Below are 9,561 nucleotides of genomic sequence, written 5' to 3'. Positions count from 1 at the left end.
GACCATATATGCAAAGTTTTATTTCTGGGGTCTCTGTGCTATTTCATTAGTACAGTGTGAGTATTTTTGCCAATACCACACTCTTTTGACTACTTTATAGTAAGTTTTGAAATCAGGAAGCGTGAGTTCTCTAACTTTGTTCTTCTTTTTCTAGATTGTTTTGGCTATTCAGTGTCCTTTGAGAGTCCATATGAATTTTAGGATAGATTTTTCTAACTTTGCCACACCATCACTGGAATTTTTACCTCTTTGAGTATGTTGATTCTTAAGTATTTTACTCTTTTTGATGTTATTGTAAATAAAAATGTAAAGTTTTTAAATTTCTTTTTTAGATTACTTATTATTAATGTATAGAAGAACAACTAGTTTTTGCATGCTGATTTTGTGTCTCACTACTCTGCAGAATTTTCTATTTCTAACAAATTTTTGATGGAATTTTTAGGGGATTCAACATATAAGATACTGTTTGTAAGCAAATATAATATTACCTCTTCCTTTCCAATTTGGATGCTATTTCTTTCTTTTTCTTGCCTACTTGCCTTGGCTAGAACTTCTAATACCATGTTGAATAGAAGTGGTGAAAATGGGCCTTCTTGCCTTGTTCCTGATCTTAGAGAAAAAGCTATCCTTTCTTCACCCCTGAATATGTTGTTCTCTGTGGATTTCTATATATGGCTTTTATTATGTTGAAGTAGCTTCTTTTTACTCTGAGGGGTTTTTTAGTGTTTTTAGCATGAAAGCATGTTTAGTTTTGTCAAACACCTTGTCTGCATCCGTTGAGATGATCATGTGTTTTTTTTCCTTCATTCTGTTAATGTGGTTTATTACATTGATTCATTTTCATATATTGAAACATCCTTGCATTCCAGGAATAAATCCCACATAAAAATGCTGTATAATACTTTTAATATGCTGATGAATTTAGTTTATTACTATTTTATGGAGGATTTTTATATCAATATTCATCTAAGATTTTGACCTATAGTTTTCTTTTCTCTTAGTGTCTTTGGCTTTGATATCAGGGTAGTGCTAATCCCATAGGATGACTTTTGAGGTATTCTCTCCTCTTCAACTTTTTGAAAGAGTTTGAAAAGAATTGGTGTTAGTTAATTAAAAAAAAATGTATTTGGCCCAAGAATAAATTCAGCATAAAATAATTACAAATAAATATTTTTTAAAAATATGAAAAAGTTTTCTTACTAAAAAAAATTAAAAATTAAGCAAGTACATCACTTATCACTTTATTTCTAAAAAGTTTTTTAACCTACTAGTAAGCATGAACAAATTGTTAGAATTAAAATTACTGAAGTGTTAATTTTCTTCATTGCAAATTTTCTGAGAGAAGTATATGATTTCATCATGTATGACATCTTTTATGAAAAAATGGTCATTTTTTGTAGTATTTGAGAATATTATGAATTTTCCCAGTGGCCTCTGACAATACTCTGATATGCAAAGTTATCTTTTCAACATGTATGTCTCATCATAATCCTTACCAAATTAACAAACTCAGGTGCTAATTAATCAACTACTTTTCATATGATTCAGATTCTCCACCATCAACTTCCCTAACCATCAGGAAATTCTACAACTTCTGCAAGATTAACAATTTTACCTTATATTGTATTCATCTCATGTGGTTTAAAACAGCCAAAAATCATTGATAAACTGACCCTACTCACACTAAAGCATTGTGAATTATGAAAGGTGGTCTCTGTTAAGTGAGGAGGGATTTCAGGTTGAACTTAATTTTATAAGTGGTCAATTTATTACAGTGTATTGTTCTGTTATGTATTTTACTTCTTTTCTAAAAAAAAGTAATAGTTGAGGGCACTTAGATAATAAAACTTTGAGAAAATAAGGAACTGATACACACTGTAAGCTTCAAATGTTTTCAAGCATAAGATACAATAAGAACTAAAACTACGAAATGGCACAGGAAATAGAGATAAGAGGATGAAATTGCAAAACTGAATCTATAATAATATCTCAATGGCTAATGTTGTGGTGCCAGGAAGATGGTGAAGTCAAAGAATTCGTAAAGATGATAATAAACACACTACAAAGAAAAAAGATTGAAATTTTCATAGAGAGAATTTTTACAGTGATATGACAGATAGAGAACAGGGAAGAGAAGTTGGAGTAAGAGACTATCTGCTTCTTAAATTATTTCCACTGTTGAGAACAAAACTCAAATTTGCTGAAATCTTTATTCCCCTCTATGACCCTATCTTTACCTGCAAAATCTCAGCATTGAATTGATGTCACAGTCCAGCTTTTCCATCCCTGGGGAACAGAGCAATTTATCTCATCTGAAACCTCAATTGCTCAGGCTGTGAAACAAGGCCGGCAATCCATTCTCACAGGGGAGCCAACTGGAGGTAGGATTTTTGGTTCTGAATTCAGCTAAACATCTTCAAAGGATTGTATCTGGCCTTCCTTATCCAGGGCTATCAGTGAAGTGCTGGCTGGCTTTCAGAGAACAGCAACTCACAATCAGTGGAGATATTTTGTGTTGAGCTCTCTAGAGAAGGCTGTGGGGCTTGTCAGTAAGAGTTGATTTCTATGCGGCTTATATTTTTTAATTTTATTCAGAGATTTACAAAGAAATTTACATGGTAAGTATTATTATCAACATAAAACGTTGTCTAGTCTCTGGTCATTAAAGCAAAATATTCCTCTCAGGGTCCACCCATGGACAAAGCCCAGATTTAATCTCCAAGAGTCAGCCAGGCACTCTGTGGTCCATGGGAAGCCCTCAAGTTTGCAGCCTGTTTCCTTGTGTGCTGTCCTGATGTTCAATCTTACATCTCTTCCTGGTACAACTAGACAGATGCCTATCAAATCATCAAGGGAGTTGACATTCGAGAAATGTACTTTTCATTATCTTTAGACTTCTACACTTTTCAAAAAGACTCTCAGCATGTCCAGTAATTCTGCAGCAGTTTAACCAACACTAAGGATCTCACTATTAAAAGTTAAAACAAATAAATTTTGAAAAGGAAAAAGTGATCTTTGCAATTTTGTACAGAATCTATATAATGGGTGCATCCTTATAAATGGAGGTGATGGTGTTCAGGGCAAGCTAACCCAGGAGGCACCACACTTGTATGCAGATTATTTTGAGCTGAAGACAATAAGAACTCAGAGAACTCAGGAAGAATATTTGAGTTTCCCTTCCCAAACTGCCTAAAGAATTTAAAACAAAAGATCTGTTTCAGGAAGGAGTTATTATCATGATGGCTGTAAAGATAATGTAGGATAGAGGTTACAACAGGAAAGGCACCAAGCACCTTTTATCAAAAACTCTATCTCTCCCTGACCACATTATCTATAGATGACCCTGGGAAGAGTTGTCAGGCAAACATTTGCATTTCTATCTCCATGTGAGTTGTCTTCTTGCCCTCTGAGGTCCCAGACCGCTACCCATCCCCGACATCTTCCCCGTCTTTAGCTACAATACTTAAGCGGGCAACTTAGACAGAGGGACGAGTTGCTCATTTCTGAGTTTCTCCCATGTATACATGTTATTAAACTTGGTATTATTTTCTCCTGCTAACCTGGCTTGTTAATTATTTGGCCAGCCATAAGAACCTTAAGAAAAGGGCAGAGGCAGATACTCTCTCTCCCGCAACAGTTTTTGTGCCCAACGTGTGGCTACACTGGCTGGCAAGTTGCATTCTCTGGCTGGAAGAACTGTCTTCTCCCTGGATTACTGCAGATGATGAGATACGGGAACGCCTGACGAAAGCTGGCAAAATGTAAGACTTCTTACCACGTCAGCCTCCCAGAATCTCTACCTGTGGAGTCCGGTGGAAGGAAGCGGTGAGAATTTTTTTCTCTTTCTAAATTTAGATTGGCAGGAGAAAATATTTGGGAAACTAGTTTCTTGTGCTTTTAGTGACCCTGGTAAATTTGGTAGAGTACTCTTTGTTTTGATCTTGATCCCTTTTCTCCCCTGAGATAGTCTCTGTTTTTCTCTTTTGTCTTTGTCTTTTGTATAGTGTGTCATAAGAAGGAAATACCATAGGGTAGGACGCAGGCATAGGCCCTATGAGCCTACTGTCCGGGCCGGCCCCACAGACTGGTGAGTTTGTGGGTCTCACCAGACTGGCATCTATTTAGACAAACTTTGCTGTGGGTTAATAGGCACATGAAGTGAAGGTCATTGCCAAGGGAATCTTGGAGGCCAAAAAGGCCACAAATTTTGTGGGCACGGGTCGAGCAGTTAAGAGCCATTAGGGCGCTCGCCACTTTCAGAAGACTCCCGTGACAGGATAAGTTGGGTCATGGAACGGGGTAGATGACACAGGTCCCCCGCCAACTTCAAGAAAATGTCCATGCAATGACGAGGTACTCTGTAAAGCACACAGTCTCCCACCCCGTGGCACCTCCCCCTCTAGGTATTATTCTGACTCCAAGAGACCTAAAGCATGGCTAAAGCTGTCATTGTGCACATAAGAAAAAAATGGATGAGGTTTTTCCTTCTGTCTTGTTCTGTGTCCTGAGACAACTTGGATTTGTGCCAAGTGAGAATATTCTCCTTGGTCTCCACTATACGGAAGGTGCATTTACTGGGGTGCCCCTTGGTAGCCAGTTGAGTGGACTGGGGTTCTGAACTGTCTCTTTGTCCGGCTGTGCCAAGTTCTCAGGGGAGTTTGTCATAAAGGGCCCAGTCCATAAGGGCTTTTGTCGTCTTAACCTTCGTTGCTTGTTAGTGCTGGAAAAATCCCATTCCAGTATCACCTGCCCAGTGTCACAGATTAGCGGGTCTGTGACTGGAGGCGTCCCACACTATTGTGGGAGACCGGAGACACGGTTTTCACTACACCATCCTTACCGCCTGTGCAACGAAGGTCTTTACTTTCTCTGATTATATTTGATATTTAATTCTGTGGAACATGGGGGCTACATCATCTGCGCCCTCATCAGGGACGCCTATTGCGTCCATGGTAAAGATTTATTCTAAGCGTGGAAATTTACCTCTGGGTCTTTCCTTAAAAAGTCTTATTGGATCTAGTCACTATTGGAATAAATATACAAATGAAGATCCTACTTGTCAATGAACAGACGACGGATTATTTGAATTGGGAAAACTTCTAAATTGGGGGAAAAAATATGTTTTGAGAGCTCACACATAATTGATTAATTGGTACCTAAAAAAGAGCCCGAAAAAGGAAGGGGAAAATTTAAATAGCCTTAAGATCTTGACTCAGGTTACAATTGAATTGAGAACATGTAAAAGTGTAAGTGTTGATAAGATTATAAAGGTTGGAATGTTTGAGCTAATTTTATATAAAGAGGTTACATCAACTTTGCCTGAGTATATTTTAAAATGTCTGACTGAGAATGCTTCCCTTGTCCAAAATCAGAAGACCAAGACCTATTAATAAAAATCTTAATGATAACTATGTTTAAAGGTATAAGAGGTGATGAAATTTACATGAACTTTTGTACAAAAAACATGTTATTTCTATTACAGAACTGGTTAAAAAAATAGTAATTTAAATGATGGCTAATTTTATCTAATGTCATATGAAGTCTTATAGACAATCTAAATAATTATTGGGAACAACTAAATAGTTGTGAAAAAAGATGAATGTTGGGAGTACTTTAAATAATAATTATGTGTTATGGTGGTTACAGCTTCCAAACTCTTTTTGGTGACATAAAACTTTAGAGTTTTGTTAAATTTTGTGATAAAAATTCACTGAGTATCATCATTTCCAAATAAGATAAGATATTAGACATTGATTGCTAAACTTACGTTTGTCTACTTTTGGCTTTTCATTACAGGAAAACTAAAAGGTGTTTTGGGTCTATTGGTAAACGTGTGTCTTATTAAAAGATTGTACTATAAAGTAACATATTTCTAGAAGTTATGAAGTCTTTATAAATTTTCCAAGCCACAAGATCTTAATGTAAAAGAAAGTTTATAATTGTTTACTTAGTTTTTACTTACAAATTGGGGTTTCTAAGAGTTAAAATTTCTAATTAGTGTATGTGATTGAAGCTGCAAAATATTAAGAAAATTATGTCTGTGTACAAGGAAAGTAAGATGTATAAAGAAGGAACAAAGAATGGAGATATTTTATTTGATTGATTAAGAAAGATAAATTTGTCTTCAAGTAGTAGGAGGGAAAAGAAAGACATGGGACAAATTCTGAATGTAAAAAGAAAGTTATAGGTTTGTGGAAGAGAAATTCTGGAAAAGGTGTTTTTGGATGGTCAAGTTGGCTCAGATTGAAATGAATTTAATTAAGTAAATGAGTTTTAATATCAGAAGGAAGCAGGTACAAAATTATAATTTGGTCTTATTTCTCTTAAAAGGATAATTTTCTTGAACTTGATAAAGAGGTTATAAAAGATTTTTCGTTACCTTTCGGTAAGTCTACCTAAAAGACAGAAAAAAAAGCTGTTAAAATAATTTCCTGTGTTCAAAAGACTGAGGTCTCTCTATTAAGGTTTTTGGACTTTCAATGCTCTCTTTGCTTTAATGTTTTATATTTTTGACAAGCTCCCCAAAATTCATATAAATAAAGTCTTTTTTTTACTTTTCTTCTTTGATAATTTTCAAAGGGCCCTGGAACTTCTCAAAGAAATTTGCTGTCTTCGTATAAGGGAAAAGATACTAAATTTATTAGGCTTATTCCGTATGTTAAATTACATGGAAAGCATTGTCAGACAAGTGATGATAAGTCTGCTTAGGTGCTGTTATGTGGGCAAATGTTATTGACATAGGTGTTTTAAAATTGTATAACATTACTGAAATTCTGATCTGTCCTGATTATCAGTCATATTTCTGGTTATTATTATTTTAAAGTGTTGTATGTCACAAAATTAACCAAATTTCTCTGTCAATTGCCATTTTGAGGTCTTGTTGTTTACAGACTCATTTCTTTGCTCTAATGCTTTTGCAAAATATTTCCACTTCAGAAAAAATCATGGAAAGTACTCTGACATTTACGCTGGAGTACAGGTTTCTGACAAACTTTCTGATCATAAAACTGAACTTAGTAAGAAATTACAGAAATCTGATGGAAAGACTGATAACTTCATGAAGCTGCTAACAAAAAGATTGGGATCAAGAATGGATTACACAGGACTGAATGAACTGATAAGGATAATTATAATTTTTATTATTTTTCATTTGAAGTATTGCTGAATTTTTAATGTTTTGTTTTTTTAGATTTAAGGAAAACTTTTTCTCTTTTCTCCTGAGCTAGCTATGACTTATAGTAATTTGGTAAATGATATTTTTGTAAGTAAAATTGAAGTATTTTTCTTTCTCTCTCTATCTGATCCCTCGAATTTGGAAACTCTTAGTAAGTGAGTATTGTTTTCATGGCAATATAGTTAGTTGCATAAGTTCAATAAGAATCTGTTCTCCTTATAACAGGACACAATTGGAAACACTGGTTATATTACCAAGGTTTTGACTGGAACATCATATTTGCGATATAACCATACAGTTTTTGAGGAATGAAGATTGGACTTTATGGAATAAAGCCACGTGGAAATATTGGCCTGATAACTTATGTTCCAAGCAGCACTTACCAGGATAAGTAAAGAATGTCACTTATCTTGCAGGTACAAGGAACCTCGAAATATTTTGGGGGAACATCGGAGGAGAGGAATTCACCCAAATCTGTAGGTATTACAGGCAAATTCTGATAACAAAATCCTTGGCTTGGCTTTCCTGGCCTCGAGAGGCCTTTAAAGTTCAATCTGAGATTGCTTATAAAAAGTTCCAGCAAATCAGATTTAAAAGAGCCTATGTGATCATTTGCTATTCTTGCTGTACTTATGTAAATAATTGTGCCAACTCTATTGGAACTAGACTTATTTTGCAAACTACTTAGTTTTAATTTGTCTATCTTTGATAAAAATGAGGGTGATTTTAGAAAGAAAAATTATATTTCAGTAAAAACTATAGTGTACCTTTGTGGATATTAGATCCTAGTTTTGTTAATTGTCTTTTAAGGTTTTTTTTTTTTATATTGTTGACTTTACTGGATCCTGATTTCTTCTAGTCTCCTGAAATATCTGGCTACAGATGTCCAAACTAACGTTTTTCATTTTTTCCATCATTTTCATTTCGAATCACAGAAAACTGAACCTGCCCTTTTTCCTGAAGCCTTACAAACTGAAGCTGATGGACTTGATATAAACTTAAGAGATTACCCGATGACATCATCAGAGACATTTTAAACTGCAAAAGCTGCTTTGACGCTGACATCTAAAAATCTTATCTGGCTGTCCTCTAAACTCAGAAACTGCTTTACAACTTGCTCCAGCCATTAACCTTGTTTTTCTTTTGTTTACATAGAAATGTTTCCATTAAATACTTGATTTCTTGCCTCCACAATATAGGTGTAACCTTGAGAGCCCACCTGCATCACCACCTTCTAAAATGTATGTAATTGAACTATCTATTATCAGAACTAAGAAATGTGCTCAGTGAGATGAAACAATCTACCAACTCAGTTTCTGGACTATGAAACTTCTTTAATTTTCAAAAGGACTGTGAAACTTCTAGGGAAGTTTCAGAGGAGGGAACTGATGGTTCTCAGGGCAAATTACCTCAGGAGGCACCACTCTGGTATGCAGATTATTTCAAGCTGAAGACAATAAGGACTCAGAGAACTCAGGAAGAATATTTGAGTTTCCCCTCCCAAACTGCCTATAGAGTGTAAAACAAAAGATCTGTTTCAGTAAGGAGCTATTATCATGATGGCTGTAAAGATAATGTAGGATAGAGGTTACAACAGGAAAGGCACCAAGCCCCTTTTATCAAAAACTCTATCTCTCCCTGACCACATTATCTATAGATGACCCTGAGAGGAGTTGTCAGGCAAACATTTGCATTTCTATCTCCATGTGAGTTGCCTCTTGCTCTCTGAGGTCCCAGACCACTACCCACCCCCAACACGTTCCTCGCCTTTAACTGCAATACTTAAGTAGGCAGCTTAGACAGAGGGATGAGTTGCTCATTTCTGAGTTTCTCCCATGTATACCTGTTATTAAACTTGGTTTTATTTTCTCCTGCTAACCTGACTTGTTAATTATTTGGCCAGCCATAAGAACCTTAAGGGAAAGGGCAGAGGGAGATTCTCCCTCTTCCCCCAACAACAAGATTATCTGATTCCCAGAAAAAGAAAACATTACTATAAAATTAAGGCTACAACTGTCAAAATGAAGCCAAGATACACTCAAGTCAAGCTTTTGCTCAAAAGTTAATTGGCTCCTCTTTGAAACTTTATCATGTTTATTATGTAAGCATAATATAGAGCCTAGAATATAGAAAGTGCTTATTGGTAAGTTAACATTGTGATCATTTATTTTGTAAATGTTAGTATGAGAGATGTAATTTATTTTCTAGTATATTCAGATTTTCAAGTTCTGCTAAACCTAAAGCCACATTACTGGCAAGTGGGATACCTCTAGCCATCTGAAAAATATGAATCCTAAACATAAGCATATAAATTCTCTATTCATCAGGTTCTAAGTTCTAAAACATTCTAAGGTTTTGGAACAAATCAATGGCATTCCAAATTTACA

Source organism: Diceros bicornis, unplaced genomic scaffold, assembly GCF_020826845.1.
Source record: "Diceros bicornis minor isolate mBicDic1 unplaced genomic scaffold, mDicBic1.mat.cur scaffold_77_ctg1, whole genome shotgun sequence".
NCBI lineage: Eukaryota > Metazoa > Chordata > Mammalia > Perissodactyla > Rhinocerotidae > Diceros > Diceros bicornis.
Note: the sequence above shows the minus strand (reverse complement) of the source record.